Consider the following 17,115-nt stretch of genomic DNA (forward strand, 5'->3'; position numbering starts at 1 on the left):
AAACTCTAACAAATTATCAAAAAGACCATCACAAGCAAACAAATCACCGACCTCATCACCTTTGTTTATTCTTCCACGAATGTATGGTCTCAGGCTGAGATGCATCTATCCTCATCACCTTCTAAGTTTCAACTGTAAGATTAAATCTGAATATGAAATATTGATTTTCAAAATAAATGGGGAAATAAAATCAAGAGAATCAAATCTGAAAAAAGTCCAAAATCCATATAAATAAATACCTCCAGCCATTGATTTTGATTCTCTTACGCTGCAGATCAGTCGATCACGATTTGCTACTTCCAAACTCGGATACACTCACGTTAGATGGTGTAGGTTGAAGAAAATTAAGAGAGAGTATAGAGTTTGGGGACCAGGCTTCCATCAAGCACTCGACCACATTTTGGTTTGTTACCACAAACTAGATCTGAAGTAGGTCACGTTACCTAACTAGAGAAACGTGTTGGAGGATCGTGGACCACCTCATGAGCTCCGAAAATGGTGGTTTTAAACCATCCATAAAAATCGGGATTAACATTCTCCCACTTGGTCCACAGTACAAAAGTCATATTTTAAACCTATCGATAATCTGTATTAAGTAATAAATACATGAATCATAGCGATAAGTCCCATAATGACGAGTATTACCTTCCATGTATTACTATGTATTTATTTCTTAATATTATACTTTATTGGTAACATTTCTTAATGAATAAACCCTATGTTTATTCTGGTCCTACACAAATGAAGTTTCTCAAAATAAATTAAGGTGCACATAAATATGAGAAAACATCATAAATAGAAAAGTTTCATTAAATAACATTGTTCATACAATGAAGAAACTACATAATGGAACCAAGTCCCATATTCACTACATGATCTTTGAATTTCAATGGTGGCATGCCTTTAGTCAAAGGATCAGCGATCATCAATTCAGTGCTAATGTGCTCAATAACCAATTTCTTTTCTTTAACACGTTCCCTTATGGCTAAATACTTAATGTCGATGTATTTACTTCGACTTCCACTTTGTTTTTCTTAGTTATGAAAACAACAGCTGAATTGTCGCAATACATTCTCAATGGCCTAGAGATAAAATCCATAATTCTAAGCCCAGATATGAAACACTTAAGCCATATACCATGCGAAGTAGCCTCAAAACAAGAAACGAACTCGGCTTCCATAGTAGAAGTGGCAGTTAAGGTCTGCTTGGTACTTCTCCATGATACAGCTCCACCGGCCATCATAAAAATGTAACCTGATGTTGAGTTGCGTGAATCAACACAGCCAGCAAAGTTTCGAATTTGAGTAGCCAATTACTTCCAGATTGTCCGTTCGTCTATACATAAGTATGTAGTATTTAGTTCCTTGAAGGTACCTCATCACTTTCTTTGCAGCTCTTTAGTGGTCTAAACCTGGATTACTCTGATATCGTCCCAACATTCCCACAACAAATGCAATGTCAGGTCTTGTGCAGACCTGATCATACATTAGGCTTCCAACAACAGAAGCATATGGAATGTTTTTCATTTGTTCCCTCTCAAGATCGTTCTTCGGGCATTAGTTCAAATTAAACCTATCACCCTTCACAATGAGAGCAATACTTGGTCAACAATCCTTCATCCGAAATTTCTCTAAAACTTTATTGATATAGGTTTCCTACGACAGACCCAAGATACCTCGAAATCTGTCTCTATGGATCTTAATGCCAATGATATAAGATGCTTCACCCATATCCTTCATATCAAAGTTTTTAGAGAGAAATTGTTTCACCTCATGCAACAAACCCTTATTATTGGTTGCTAGCAAAATATCATCCACATATAAAACAAGAAAACAAATTTTACTCCCACTGACATTCTGGTATATACATTGATCCATAATATTTTCTACAAAACCAAATGAAGAAATTACATTATGGAATTTTAAATACCATTGGCGGGATGCTTGTTTTAAACCTTATATGGATTTCTTAAGCTTGCAAACCAATTGCTCACCATTACTAGAGGGGAATCCTTCAGGTTGTTTCATGTAAACCTCCTCCTCTAGATCTCCATTAAGAAATGCTGTTTTCACATCCATTTGTTGCAACTCTAAGTCAAAATGGGCTACTAATGCCAAAATAACACGCAAGGAATCTTTTTTAGATACAAGAGAAAAAGTCTCCGTGTAATCGATTCCTTCATTCTGAGTGAATCCCTTAGCAACGAGTCTTACCTTGTATCTCTCAATGTTGCCTAATGAGTCTTTCTTTGTCTTAAACACCTATTTACAACCAATGACTTTTGCACTATTAGGCAACTCAACAAGGTTCCAGACTCTGTTACTCTTCATAGAATTCATCTCTTCCTCTATGGCATTGTACCATAATTCTAATTCTTTATATAACTCATGGCTTGCGAAAAAGATTCAGGATCATTTTCGACTCCAATGTTGTAGTCAGATTCTTACAGATACACAACATAATCACCAGAAATTGCTGACTTCTTAGTTCTATCAGATCTTCTTAATATCGCACCATCATCTTCCTCGGAAGTATGAGGTTCAACTTGTTGTTCAGAAGTCTCGGGTAACTCTTGAACAACCTGATCTATCAGAATATTGTCAACAACTTGTGGAACTTCAATGGTTGTTCAACACCAGTTTGTACTTGAGGGGCGCTGTGAACAATAACCAATCTATCACTTGAAGTGGAAGATTGAGACTCTGAATGATCATTCTCAGAACCAATAATCCTGATTTGATCGCTCCCACTGATCAAGTCATTTTCAAGAAACTTTACATTTCTTGATTCCACAATCCTAGTGCTGTAAGATGGATAAAAAAATCTGTAACCTTTAGACCTTTCAGCATATCCAATGAAATACCCACTAATGGTCCTTGGGTCCAGTTTCTTTTCTTGTGGATTATAAATTCTTATTTCAGACAGACATCCCCAAACGTGTATATGTCGCAAACTTGATTTCCAACCTTTCCATAATTCAAATGGCATTTTAGAAACAGCCTTGGTTGGAACTCGGTTTAATATATACACTGCCGTCTTAAGTGCTTCAGCCCACAAGGAATTAGAAAGATTGGAGTTGCTTAGCATACTCTGTACCATGTCCAATAATGTTTGGTTTCTTCTTTCTGTTACACCATTCTGATCCGCTGAACCAAGCATGGTGTATTGGGCAACAAGCCCATGTTCTTGAAGAAATTTTGCAAATGGCCCAGGTGCTTGTCCATTTTCTGTGTATCTACCATAATATTCTCCACCTCTATCTGATCTCATGATCTTAATTTGCTTGCCGCATTGTTTCTCTACTTCAGCCTTAAAGATTTTAAAGGCATCTAATGCTTCGTTCTTATTATGAAGCATGTAGAGATACATATATCGTGAATAATCATCTATGAAGGAGATGAAGTATTTCTGACCATGTGAGTCCATGTTTAGACTACATATATCAGTGTGTATGATTTCTAATATGGTCGAACTCCTTTTAGCACCTTTCTTTGATTTGTTGGTCTGCTTTCCCTTTATACAATTCACACAAGTTTCAAAATCAGTAAAATCCAGAGTACTAAGTACTCCATCATTTACTAATCTTTTAATTCTTTTTATGGAGATATGACCTAATCTCCGATGCTATAATATAGAGGAATCCTCATTAATAACACATCTTTTAGTGCCAGTTTGAACATGCATAGCATTATAAGTGGTATTATTTTGTAAATTAATGCAGTAAAGACCATAAAAAAATACTATTCCCAACACAATCAGATTTATAAAATAAATTAAATGATGTTTCTGAAAAGTGAAAGGAATATCCAAAAGGTACAAGTCTTAAAACTGAGATCAAGTTTCTAGAAAAACTTGGAACATAAAAGGTCTTTTCTAATTCTAAAACAAAACCACTACTTAAAGTTAAACAGTATGTCCCTACAGCCTATACATGTGAGCCCATCTTGTTTCCGGATAAGATGCTTTGCTCACTTCCCACTGGCTTCCTTAGGTTTTGCAAACCCTGCAAGGAATTTGAAATGTGGATTGTTGAACCAGAATCAATCCACAATGTGTTAATATTTACATTAACCATATTAGATTCATAACAAATAAATGAGATTGAATTACCTTTGTCCTCAAGCCATTTCTTAAATTTAGCGCATTCCTTCTTCACGTGTCCTGTCTTTTTACAGAAGAAACACTTGGAATTTTTCTTGATATCAGCTTGGGGAGGTATTTTACCTTTCCCTTTCTGATTAGCCTAAAATTTGCCCTTTCCTCGCGTAGCCAGCATTGCACTCTCACCCAGTTCTATCATTAGCCTTCATTCCTCTTGAACACACATGGTCATGAGTTCATTAATTGACCATTTGTCATTATGTATGTTGTAAGAGATTTTAAAGGGCCCGTATTGATACGGAATGGTATTCAAAATGTAGTACACCAGAAAGGACTCCGACATTTCAATCTCGAGATTCTTTAATTGAGCCACAATATCCCTCATATGCATGATGTGCTCACACACACCTTTGACATTGGTGAGCCTTAGGGATGAGAATTTTATGATTAAGATACTTACGAGTGCCTTATCTAAAGTGACGAATTGATCATCAATGACTTTCAGCAAGTCCCGGACATTATCATGCTGATCTACAGAACCACGAATACCAGTAGAGATTTTTGTCTTAATGAACATTACGCTAAGGCGATTAGATCACTCCCATTTTTTATAAAGCGTAATGTCCGTTGTAGAGCTGGTATCAGAAATTGCAGGTGGTTCGTCTTTCCTAATAGCATAATCAATATCCATTCATCCTAAGTGAAGGAGAATTCTCTCTTTCCATATTTTATAATTATCACCCTTTAATTCGGGAATATCACATCGAATATCAGAAAAATTCGCAGTTTGTGAAGCTACATAAATTAAAAAATTACATGTTTATGTTAAAATTGAGACCTAAATAATTTTATGTTTTACCAATGTAAATCATGTTAAAAAATTGAATCTAATGATTAAAAATTACCTGTGGGTTAAATTTTTAATTCAAAAGATTCAATCATTCTTTATGATAGAATAAATCAAATTATTCACTTAATTCGTAATTATACAAGGTATATAATTTTATATATATTCTATCTTAGATTAAACTTTATGATAAAACTACCAAATTATTAATTCATAATTCCTGTGGGTAAGTTATGAATAATTTAATATTTTATCCTAATTAATTATATAAATAGAATAAAATTTCCTGTGGGATAAAATTTATTATATTAAATATAATTAATTACAATTGATGTCTAAATAAACTTTATGTGATCCTAATTAATTATAGTTTTGTTTAATTAAAGATGATGTGGTTATTCTCTAATTAATTAAAATTATATGGATTACTTAGACATTATTCATTTATGCTTAAAAATTATTTTGCATAAAAAATTAACTGAAACTAACATGTCATTATTATGCATAATCAATCCTATAATTTCAAGCATAAATTTTCATCCAAAATTTTGCATAATTAATTTAAGCAGAATAATTAATTCATGCAAACATATATAAATTTGAATAAATTGCATACAATTAAACAAAATGAATATCATATGCAAAAATAAATAAATAAATAAATAAATAAATAAAAGATAGGCATGTTGCTAAATAAATGCCTAAAAAATTTTAGAATTTACTTTATTTTTTTGTTTTATTTATAAAAATTTATCTTTTTCAACTTTCAGTCTATCCGATTTGTATCCGATTTTGATTCGATTTCTATCCGATATCTATTCGATTTCGATCCGATATCTATCCGATTTCTATCTGATATCTATCCGATATCTATTCGATTTCGATTTGATTTCTATCAGATATCTATCCAATTTGAATCCGATACAATTCATCAGATAAAACTCCAAAAGATTGTTTAAAAATTACATAGAAATTAGAAATCTAATTTCTCAACCGATTTCTATCCGATTTGTATCTGATTTGTATCCGATTTCTATCCGATACAACTCAGTAGCCAAAATCGGTCTCCAAATCAACATTTTAACATCAAAATATAAATATAGAAATCCATTATCCTTATGATTTCTAACATTAATAAGCATTAAACTAAAAAATAAAATTTCATCCAAAATCCGAGAATCGCGAATTTCCGAATGCAATAAAATAAAAAAAATTAAAAATAAATATCAAGGCAGAGATTATGGATGCTCTGATACCAAATGTAAGATTAAATATGAATCTTAAATATTGATTCTCAAAATAAATGTGGAAATAAAATCAAGAGAATCAAATCTGAAAAAAGTCCAAAATCCATATAAATAAATACCTCCAGCCATTGATTTTGATCCTCTTACAAATCTGTCGATCACAATTTGGTACTTCAAAACTCGGATATACTCACGTTAGATGGTGTAGACTGAAGAAGATTAAGAGAGAGTAGAGAGTTTGGGGACCAAACGGTACTTTTTATAACCAAACTTGGTCGAGGCTTCCATCAAGCACTCGACCACGTTTGGGTTTGTTGTCACAAACCAGATCTGAAGTGAGTCACGTTACCTAACTAGAGAAACGTGTTGGAGGATCGTGGACCACCTCATGAGCTCCGAAAATGGTGGTTTTAAACCATCCATAAAAATCGGGATTAACATCAACACCTTCAACAAGTGGAACAGATTGCAGACATCACCCTCTACCTACCAAACGACGCCTTTGATGTAGTCGTTCGCACCAAAACCTCTCAAACTTGTCTCTCTCTCCCCATGTGTGTGTTACACTATTGCGGTTTGGGGATTAGGGTTACTTAGAGCTAAAAAGATTTTTTTGTACAATTTTTTATTTTTATTTTTTCCAATTTTCATTCCAATCATTCGAGATTCAAGTAATTCCTTACTTGAATCTATGGGTAATTTCCAAAGAAGAAGGTTTTATGAGTAAGTTTTTTACTTTAATCTATGTTTATTTAGTAGGCATTAAATGTGTTTGATGAAATGTGTAAGAGAATGGATGCAACTTGAAAATCTAAGAAGATGCATAAATGGATTGATTATCACATTTCTTTGTTGTTTTTCTATCTACTGTTACTGTGTTTTTAGTCAAAATACTATATGATTTTGGTTGCGGGAGATACTCTATTGATCAAATGTTTGTGATGATGCATTGGTGATGGATCTAGGATGCTATTTTGAATCCCATTTGTTTTGTTTTGCCTTAAAGCATTGGTGTGTAGTAAAACAAAATGGTTTGTAAAATTTTTTTTCTTCAATAAATGGTGTGCAGATTTCCTTTTTTGATGTGGCACATATAATTTAATTAATTGGTATAGCAATTGTAGCTCTCATAATTAAATATGGAAGCCAACTTTTTCTAGGGAATTGAACTTGGGGATATCTCATTGATCAAGAATAATAGAAAAATAAAAAATAAATTCAAAGACAACTAACAAAGATTTATTATACTTGAGAAAAACATGAGATATTCAAAATTTTCTTTCCAATATAACTGAAGAAGATTCCGGGTTTATTTGGTAGGTACCCCCATCTCTGTGGTGTAAAGAAAATCCAAGGAAATTCGTGGTCTACTAATTTGAGGCACCAAATCTTGAGGTGTGTAAAACCTGAATTCCCCACAAATGAACTAATCTACAAGAAGCTTTTCAAAATAGACAGCCCAAATGACCAAATTAAATTCTAATATAGTAAAAAGCAACATAGGACATGAAGAAACACCCATAGGAGCACCTCAAAAATAACACAGAACATATCTCCAACTATGCCAATGGAATATCCTCATGAATAGATATCAATCTTTAGAATCCTAACCATTTTGGAAACTTGTAAATAGGAAATTTCCTATCGAGATTATTCTGTAAAATCTTTGTAAATCTGTAAATTTTTTATAAATACAAAGTACTTTATCTCTCCAAAGTTGAGAGAAGCAACAAAAAATACCTTGCATTTATATGATATCATAGCTATATACAATCAAAATTTTTTTCTCTAGAAAATGTCTTCTTCACTGATCTCATCATCCTCTTCTACTGCATCATCTCAAACTACAATTTCCCCCACACACATTCATCACTTCTTTCCCATCAAACTTTCACCCATAAATTACCTGCTAGGGAGCTCACAATTCATACCCATTCTCATAACAGGCACGTCCTCAACTGAAGACTTGTTTTCTATAGCTATTGTACAGTTGTTATAACAAACTCTGTATATTCTGTTTTCTAGCTTTCTATTTCCGTGTATATAGGTTTGAGACTAGGCAATTCTATTATGTTCTTGGCTGTATATATTTGATTGATACCTTCAATAATAATATAAAAAAATATTTGAATTTCCATTCTCTTATTCTATCATGGTATCAGAGCGATTAGCTTAATTTTTTTCCTACCTATTTCTTTCATTTCTTCTAATGACTGCCAGGACCAACACCACCATTCATAACACAAACGACCCTCATAGCACATTGATTAGTGTCAATGTTGCAGCTCAAACTCCATTAAAACTTACCTCCACCAGCTATGTATCTTGGAAACTACAATTTCAGACTCTCTTTATTGGGTATGATCTTCTAGGATTCATTGACGGATCACATCCTTGTCCAACAACAATTCTTTAAGGAACCATTAAACCGAATCCAGCACATATACTCTCGATCAGGCAAGATCAACTCCTTCTCAATGCCATTCTTGGTTCTTTGTTTCCCACCATAATTTCCTTCATTGCTTGAGCAAAAACATCAAGGGAAGCCTGGACAATATTGGCTAATACATATGCCAAACCATCTCGTGGAAGAATCAACCAGGTCAAAAATCAATTAAACAAATCACAAAGGGATCCATAGGTGTCTCTGAGTTCCTTCAGACCATTAAGGCTCGGGCTGGTGAACTTGCCATCCTTGGCGCAGCTGTTGATGATGAAGATCTCTTAGAATTTTTTTTTGAGGGACTTGGTGAAGACTACAAAGAATTGGTTCGGGCAGTTCAAGCTAGAGATATTCCAATCACCTTTGATGAACTACATGAAAAGTGTAGATGCTGATCTTCGCTCTACACTTTTCCTTCCTTTGCTCGAGCGGACCTGCGAATTAGCCCACTCTGACAATCAAGTTAGAGACTATTAAATCTGTAAATCTTAATCTAGTTTTTAGAGAGAAGAAGAAAAAGAACCTCCATTTTTATCCATGGTCCTCTCCCTTATATAGGCATCTATGATGATCGCTTTCTGTGCCATTGTTTGATGTGACTCAGGGTAGTTTGCTTACTCTCTGGCATGTCAGGTGCAGGGGTAGTTGCAACTGCTCTGCCAATCCTGGGGTAATTAGAACTGATCTAACATGTTATGGGTTGTTAGAGCTGTCAATCAACGGCTCATCTGTCAGATCCATCTTGCCGATTTATACTAATATTTGATATCCATGGAGTACTCCATCCGAGCTACACGATGAGTTGGTGGTGCATGTTCGAGCTGAGTGTCCGTACATCTCAGGAGTTTAGTCAACGGTGTCCATCAAGCAGTCCATCCGAGCTTCAAGTCCATGCTTCTGAGAATTGTTCGAGCTACGTGTCCATATTCGAGAATTTCCCCCCACAAACTTTGAAGCTTCTCTTCAAAGCTTCTCAACTTTGAAGCTTCTCTTCAAAGCACCACCAAAACTGAACAATCCTACTTCCCTACCTCTGCTAATCTAGCCTATAGTGCCTACAATGGGTCACGCAACCTGCCATACTCTAATTCTTCCTCTGGCAACAACACAGGCTACATCCATCCTCCAATACTGGAAACAGCAATACGGGCTAGCGCCCTGATCACAGCTCTCCAAAGCCTTATCTTGGCTACAGCCAAATCTGCAGAATTCAAGGATATATAGCTAAGTGCTGTCCCTCTTTTAGATTGATACCAATTGAGACATCCACCAATTCCAGTACAGCAATGCCAAACTCATCCTGGCAACCAAAAACTCACTTTGCTGCCAATACCTCCAACACCCCAACATGGCTATTGGATAGTGGTGCTTCTCATCACACCACTTCCAACTTGAGTAATCTCTCTATTCATGCACCATACAATGGCTCTGATGACATTATGATTGGAGATGGCACATGACTTCCCATAAAACATACTGGTTCCTTTTCTCTTCATACTTCCAATGCTCAATTTTCCTTAACCAATGTTCTTTGTGTACCTAGCATGAAAAAAAATTGATTTCAATTTTTAAACTATGTATCTCCAACAATGTTTCAATTGAATTCTTACCGTCTTCTTTTCTTGTAAAGGATCTTCACACAGGAGCAACGCTTTTAAAGGGTAAAACTAAGGATGGTGTATATGAGTGGCCGGTATCATCATCTCTACTTGCCTTTTCCAGTGTCAAAAACCAGCTCATCAGAATGACATCACAGATTGGGACACCCTACCTTTCCTATTTTAAAGCATGCCATCTCTACAAATAATCTAGATTTATCTTCTTCCAGTCTTTTAAATTTTCTTGTAACGTATGTCATTGTAATAAGAGTCACAAACTCTCATTTTTCAATTCTACAATTACTTCTAATCGTCCTCTTCAAATAATCTATTCAGATGTATGGACTTCACCAATTATTTCTTATGATGGCTTTAAGTATTATGTAATTTTTGTTGATCATTTTACTAAGTATATCTGGTTTTATCCTCTAAAACAGAAATCCTTAGTGAAATACATATTCATTAGATTCAAAGCCATTGTAGAAGAACACTTCAATCAAAACTTCCATACATAGTACTTTGATAATAGTGGTGAATACATTGCTCTCTCTAACTTTCTGGCTCTCCATGGTATATCTCATCTCACTACTCCACCTCACACATCCGAACACAATGGCTTCTCTGAGCGGCGTCATCTTCACATTGTTGAAATAGGTCTCACCCTTCTCTCTCATGTTTTTATTTCTTTGACTCATTGGTCTAATGCCTTTACCACAGCCGTCTACTTGATCAATTGGATGCCAACTCCAACATTAAGTCTCTTCTCTCTTTACGAATTTTTTTTTGGTACTCCTCCCAATTACTCAAAACTCAAAGTATTTGATTGTCTATGCTATCCTTGGCTTCGCCCCTATACTAGCCATAAACTTAACTCTCGTTCCAAGCCATGTATCTTTCTCGGGTACTCTCTAACTCAAAGTGTCTATTTCTGCTATGATCCCTCCACATCAAAAAATTTTGTTTCTAGGCATGTTAGATTTGTTGAATCAAATTTTCCTTTTAAATCCTTTCTTACACAAGCTTCACGACCTTATCAACCTCTGTTTCTACTTGGATACCACCGGTAATCAACATCAAGACCACTACTTCAGCACTCATACCACCATTTGCAGTTCATCCTCAATAGTAACTCCAATGTGAAGCTTCTGCACCCGTTACTTCTCATCTCAACCCAACCAATACCCAAAACCAACCACATCAAATGACTTCCACAAATCCCTTGCCAACCACCACTCAACCGGACCACCACACCACCAACTCAAACCATTACATGCGAACTAGAGCCAAAAACAACATTCGCAAACCTATTCAAAAACTCAATCTTCACACCCAATTATCCAAACCTCTTGATCTTGAACCCACCACACCAACCCAAGCTCTTAAAAATCCAAAATGGCATAAGGCTATGTCTGAAGAATATGATGCTCTTATTTGGAATGGGACATGGGAATTAGTACTTTCCAATCCTTGTCAAAATGTTGTGGGTTGTAAATGGATTTTTCATACTAAACATAATTCTGATGGCTCTATTGATAGGTTTAAGGCTCGTTTGATTGCAAAAGGTTTTCATCAACGCCCAGGTATTGATTATTATGATACCTTCAATCCGGAAGTCAAGCCTACCACCATCAGTTGTGGCTGGATATTTCGTCAGCTTGATGTTAATAACGCTTTCCTGCAAGGTACTTTTAATGAAAATGTGTATATGAATCAACCACCAAGTTTCATTGATCAAGACTCCCCATCACATATTTGTAAGCTACACAAAGCTATTTATGGCTTAAAGCAGGATCCTCGAGTGTGGTATCAAGAACTCAGATCTTTTCTTCTTCAATCAGGATTCAAAAACTCTCATACTGATACATCACTTTTTGTCCTTAAATCCAGTGGACATCTTGTTTATTTACTAGTCTATGTTGACGATCTTATTATTACTGGGGATAATGAACACTTGGTTAATCGGTTTATTCATATGTTAGCAAACAGGTTCTCTACAATCTTCTACAATCAGTAATGAGTCACCATTTCATAAATTATTTGGTCCTCATCCAGATTACACCACTCTTCGGACCTTCAGTTTGTGCTTGTTATGTCATGATTCAAACCTACAATCAACACAAGCTTCAATGTCGCTCCACCAAATGCATATTGATTGGATATAGTTCTATGCACAAGGGGTACAAATATTTTAATCTGGATACCGATAAAATTATCATTGTACGCCATATCACATTCGATGCAACACAATTGCCATTTCGAAATATTCATTCTCATCAAACCCATATTTTACGTCATCCTTCACCCATTGAAGTCCTATCGTCACCACCCTTAATTTCACCTCTTCAGGCACCAAGCCCTGCCCCATTATCTTCAGTCCATTCACACCCTTCTTCCTCCACTATTGATACTTATAGTGCCTCAATACCCCTTCATCATCTGATGCTCCTCAACCATCTCCACTCCCTCTGCAACCTACTCACCACATGATTACCAGTTAAGCACATGGTTCCCAAAACCTACTTTGCCCCCAAACATCCTTTACCCATTACTCTTGTATCAACCCTCTCATTTGACATTGAGCCCACATGTTATTCACAAGATAGCAAAATCACTCTTTGACATACTACAATGGCCGATTAATTCAATACTCTTACCTAAAATGACACTTAGGTCCTCACCTCCAACCTCTAAATCGATGCCTTGTGGGTTGTAAATGGATATTCAAAATTAAACACTTGCTGATGGAACCATTGAACGACATAAGACACGTATTGTGGCCAAGGGCTACAATCAAGAAAAAGGCATTGACTACACTGAAACATTCAACCCTGTGGTCAAAAATACCACCATTCGTACAATTCTTGCACTAGCAATTTTCTATGGCTTCATTCGCCAACTCGATGTCTATAATGCATTTCTTCATGGGAATCTTGATGAAGATATCTACATGAGTCAGCCACCTAGATTTGTTGATGATCAACATCCTGATTATATATGCAAATTACAAAAATCCCTTTATGGGCTTAAGTAAGCCCCATGGGCTTGGTTTCATCGACTTAGTTCATTTTTTATGGGCATTGGTTTCAAAAGATCCAAAACAGATGCATCTCTCTTCATTTACACATAGGATGATACTACACTTTATCTTCTCATTTATGTCGATGATATTCTCATCACAGGCAATGATCCAAGCACTATATCTTACCTATTAGCGACTCTTGGTCAGGAATTTGTTCTCAAGGATTTAGGTCTACTACACTTCTTCTTTAGAGTCAAAACTCATTATAACTCCAAAGGCACTTTTCTTTGTCAACAAAAATATATTTTGTACCTTTTAGATTGCACTAATATGATTGGAGCATGACCCATTAGCACACCTATCACTTCAAGCACCAAATTATCTCTACATTTTGGAACTCCATTGCCTAACCCAACCATTTATCGAAGCACGGTGGGTGCTCTGTATTATGTTACCCTCACTCGCCTTGACATTACTTTTGCCGTAAATAAAGTATGTCTACACCAACCGAAGTAGAGATATTGGGCAGTTGAAATGCATTCTTTGCTACTTGAAATGTATGATCTCTCACGGTCTCCAACTCTTCATATCGTCTTCTCTCCATTTATCTGCATTCTCGAATGTTGATTGGGGTAGTTGCCTTGATGATCGTAAGTCCATTGGTGCCGATCTCATCTTTTTTGGGGCCAAACCTAATAACTTAGCAATCATGGAAATAACAAATCGTGGCTTGCCCCAACACTAAAAGTGAGTACTGTGCCCTCGACTGCCTTAGAACTCACTTGTCTTCGATCTCTCCTCCATGAACTTCATGTATTTCTACCAGAAACGCTCCTTCTCTGGTGTGACAATATTGGTGCTACATAGTTGATTGCCTGCCTAGTTTTCCATACTCAAACTAAGCACATAAAGATCGACTTTCACTTTGTGCGTGATAAGGTTGCTAAAGGAGACCTTAAGTCCAATTCATCCCCACTCAGGATCAGCTCGTAGACATTCTTACCAAGGGCCTTTCATCATCTCGATTCCTCTTCTTACGATCCAAACTCAATCTTCAACTGTGACCATTGAGTTTGCGAGGGCATGTTAAGTAGATTGTTAAGGAAATCCACAACTCTGCTCAATCCAATTGTATTCTTTCGAATCATCCATATCTCCAATTGTGCCAAATGAATATCCTCATGGGTTGATATCAATCTTTAGATCCTAACCATTTTGGTAATTTGTAAATAAGAAATTTTCTGTTGAGATTACTCTGTAAAATCTTTGTAAATTTGTAAACTTTCTATAAATTTAAAGTACTTCATCTCTCCAAAGTTGAAAGAGGCAACATAAAAGTACCTTGCATTTACGAGAGTGAGCCACTGCTTTTGATTAGTCGACAAAGGCTAGTCGTATTTGAGTCCTTGGTTGATTAATCCAACGAGGAGGTGTTAGCCTTGCATGATCTATATTTCTAAACTAATTACAAAATACGTGGAAAAATAGGTACTAGAAGTAACAATAACAATCAAAATCAAAGATAAAGATAACATGACACAAAATTTAGTGATTGAAAAAGATAGCCAATTCCACATAAGATGATGAGTCCTTTCAATATTTTCATGAAAACCAGGTTTACAATCTCACTTCTTCTCTGTAAAACTAAAAGAGTCGTGATTTTTTTACGCCCCCTCTAACATACTCTCCCTGACGTGGCCTGGGCTAGAAACTTAGATTTTTTTCCTTGGGATACACAATTGTACATACATTTTCATACGTGCAGCTGTGTATCCTGAGGAAAAAACCTATGGTTCTAGCACATGCCACATTAGAGAGTGTCTGTCAAAGGGGGGCGTTAGAAAATCATTATTCAAACTCAAATTTCCCTCATTAGGCAGATTTTTTTATTATCTAGATCTGAATATGGATATACTTAGATCCAAACCAATTCTGACCCATTTTATGCCCTAATAGAAACCCTAACTAGGCCATATATGAGTTTATAGTCCCTATGAAAGAGGAAGCATCTGGAGAATGAAAAGTTAAGAAATTGAGGAAAATGTGACTCCAAAAATTTAAGGCAGGGCTCTCTAGCTTAGAAGATTGGCATCATGTCATCTATTTTCTTATATGGTTTTCTCATGTCCATACAAGAATATTTCAAATCTATCAAACCATTTACTAAAATTCAAACAATCTTGGTCATTCATTCAAAACGCCATTAGAGGAAAATAATAGTTTTTCTTAGAAAATAATATTTTTAAGTGTATGATTGTACATTTTATCAGAAAAAATCATTTTCAACACCTCTCCAAAAAAAACAATTGTCTTATCATCTCCAAATATAATTAATTTCTCCCATTACCCCCTCCTTATAACTAAAAACCAAAATCAAAACCAATTCTCTTTTTAAAATTTACTTGGTGCAATTTAGCACTGGAATTCATTTCCCTAGAAAATATATTTTTCCATCATCATTTTCTCTTGGAATTAATATAAAATATTTTCACAAAATCTCCTGAATCGAGAATACTCGTGCATCTCTCTCAATGAAAATTTAAGAAAGACATCTTTAAAATGCTGAAACTTCATTCTTTCTTAAGAATAGTAAACTACATTCATATTAATTCTTTCCGAGGGGACAGTGTGTGTGAGCTTGGGATTAGTCTCACCCGAAGGGTAGGGATACCCATGATAAGCAAAAGAAAAAAGAAAAAAAAAATTTAACTCAAAGTGGTCTTTCTTAATTCCATTGCTTTCACTATTTTTTCCTTGATCTTGTTGTATGAGAATGCACCAAAATATGTAATTTTCAGAAAAGTTTCGACGTTGGAATATAATTGCCCAAATTCTATGTATCTTTTGTTTTTTCATTTCTTCTGGAGTGATCACAAATGGTTTTTCTGTCGTGGGATCATTGTCGCCCATATTTTCATAAAATAATCTAGGCAACCTGAGATCTAAAATAAGGGAAAATAACATATTAGACTTTGCGGTAGGTATTTGTTTCTAAATGCACCCTGAGTTTTGGGGCTCTTAATTCTTAACCGCTCAATTAGTAAAATCTTTCTTTCTTAATGCTTCCTCACCCCGATAAGATGACAACTCAAATAGTCAAAATTAACGATTCAAATCATTGAGATCAATCATTCAAATTATTGTTCTCGATTATTTGAATTGTTGATCTCAATGATTCATGTTTAAATGCAAAGATCAATGATTGTAATAAAATTAATCTCAAAAAGTTGAATGTTAATCTTGATGATTTGAACAAAGGTCAATCTTAATGATTTTATTATCCATCTCGACAATTTGAATCAATGATCTCACCAATTGAAAGGGCTTTCAGGGTCATTAAGAAAGAAAAAAGTTTACTAAAATTGGGGGATTGAGAAAGAAGTCCCTCCCACAGACTGCCTTAAGTAATTTTTTCTTAAAATAATCTGTGAAACATGAAGCTGAGGTCCACATCAATAACTTTCTATAAATCTGTACACTATTTATTATTTCCCCTTGACTTTGGTATTTTCTTATAGACTAATGAAAAAATGACTTAATAAACTTCAATTTTTCTTTCTAAAATCAGTGATTTCAACCCCTAGGATAAGATGATGACATTGACGAGGATAAGAGCAACGACACTATTTTTCATTAGTCTATAACAGAGGACCAAGGTCAAGAGGGGTATATCTTAATCTTAGGTTTGAAAACATAGAGGTATCTCAGATATTCACCAAAAAGGAGGAGGGGTATGGTGACAATAATGAGGATTTTATATTTATATTTATATTAATTTTGGTTCATATTTAATAAAATAAAATTGGAGATTCTGTTCCAACGAAACCAATCCACGTTTGGCAAATTTAACTTTATTTATA

This window comes from Akebia trifoliata, chromosome 2 (genome assembly GCF_017979445.1).
Source record: "Akebia trifoliata isolate Shusen 1 chromosome 2, ASM1797944v1, whole genome shotgun sequence".
NCBI classification, from domain to species: Eukaryota; Viridiplantae; Streptophyta; class Magnoliopsida; order Ranunculales; family Lardizabalaceae; genus Akebia; species Akebia trifoliata.